Source organism: Eubalaena glacialis, chromosome 9, assembly GCF_028564815.1.
Source record: "Eubalaena glacialis isolate mEubGla1 chromosome 9, mEubGla1.1.hap2.+ XY, whole genome shotgun sequence".
NCBI classification, from domain to species: domain Eukaryota; kingdom Metazoa; phylum Chordata; class Mammalia; order Artiodactyla; family Balaenidae; genus Eubalaena; species Eubalaena glacialis.
In genome coordinates this window covers 104,678,162-104,679,813 of record NC_083724.1, presented here as the reverse complement: position 1 = coordinate 104,679,813, position 1,652 = coordinate 104,678,162, and the positions used below count along the sequence as shown (strand labels likewise).

The following is a 1,652-nucleotide window of genomic DNA, read 5'->3' as shown; positions in this document are numbered from 1 at the left end:
TTGTCTACAGATTACAAGAATTGCAAATAAAAATTATGGCAAGTTATTTTCCTGATACCAAAAAAATAAACCTAAAATTTATGTGGAAAAGGCAGAAGACACAATATCCAACACAATATTGAAGAAGAACAATGTCTGAGGACTAACATTACCAAACTTCAATACATACTATAAAGCTATGATTGTCAAAACATTGCAACATTGGTGAAATAATATAAACAAATACATAAATAGAATAAAAGAGAGACCAGAAATAGAACCACACATATAGTCAATTGTTCTTTGACAAAGGGGCAAAGGCAATGCAATGGAGAAAGAATAGACTTTTCAACAAATGGTGCTAGAGAAGTGAACATTCACAGATAATCAAACAAAAAATAGAATCTAGTCACTGATCATATGCTTCTTACAAAATTAACTCAAAATAGATCATAGACCTAAATGTAAAATAGAAAACTATAGGTCTTTTAGAAGATAACATAGATAAAAATATAGGTGATCTTGTTTTTGGCATTGTATATAAAACTCATCATCAAGCATATAATCCAGGAAAGAAAAAAATTGGTGTTAGACTTCATTAAAATTTAAAACATCTGTTCTGCAAAAGTCATTACTAGGAGAACAAAAAGACAAGCAAGAGACTGGGAAGAACTGCTTGCAAAACACATAACTGATAAAGGACTTATATTCAAAACATACACAGAACTTAGCGAGAAGAAAATAAACAACCTTATTAAAAATTGGGCAAAATATCTGAACAGAGTGTTTGCTTCAGCAATACATAAACTAAAATTGAAATGATACAGAAATAATTATCATAGCCCCTGCACAAGAATTTTTTATATTTGTGAAGCTTTCCATATTTTTAAGACATAATTTGGCTGAATGGATAAAACTTGTTTAAAAAGCATTATATAATGGTAAAATAATCAATTCACCAAGCAGATATAGCAATTATAAATATATATGCACCAAACATCAAAGCTCTGAAATATATGAAGCAAACATTGACTTGAAGGAACAGATATACAGCTCTACTGTAATAGTAAAGGACTAAATACCCTACTTTCAATAATGTATAAAACAACTAGGGATGATATCAATAAGGAAATAAGGACATAAAAACATGACAGACCAATTGAATATAACAGACATGTACAGGACACTCCACTCAACAAAAGCAGAATACACATTTTTCTCAAGTGCAACTGAAACTTTCTTCATGATAGATCATATTTTAGGTCACGGAATAAGTCTAAATAAGTTTTAAAGTTCAAAATCATATGAAGTATCATTTCTGATTATAAAGTAATGAAAGTAGAAATCAGTAGTGAAAAGAAAATGAGTTAACCCCCAAATATATGGAAATTAAACAACATACACTTAAATAGACACTGGATCAAAGAAGAAATTACAGGTTTATTGGAAAATATCCTGAGACAAATGAAAACGAAACACAACATACCAAAACTTTTGGGGCATTGTGAAAGTAGTACTAAGAGGAAAATTTATAGCTATAAACATATTTTTTAAAAAGAAAAGCATCAAGTCAACAACCTAAATTTACACCTTAAGAAAGATGAAAAAATGAACAAATTTAACCAAATCCAGCAAAAGAAATAAGGCAATAAAGATTAGAGCAGAGACAAGTA

General features: G+C 29.2%; 1 non-coding gene across 1 annotated transcript; it reads left to right on the top strand.

Moving 5' to 3' along the window:
• The first annotated feature begins 762 nt into the window (after positions 1-762).
• Positions 763-867, top strand: LOC133098430 (U6 spliceosomal RNA). Its single transcript, XR_009702142.1, has one exon. It is a non-coding gene; the product is annotated as a U6 spliceosomal RNA (small nuclear RNA).
• Positions 868-1,652: the final 785 nt, after the last annotated feature.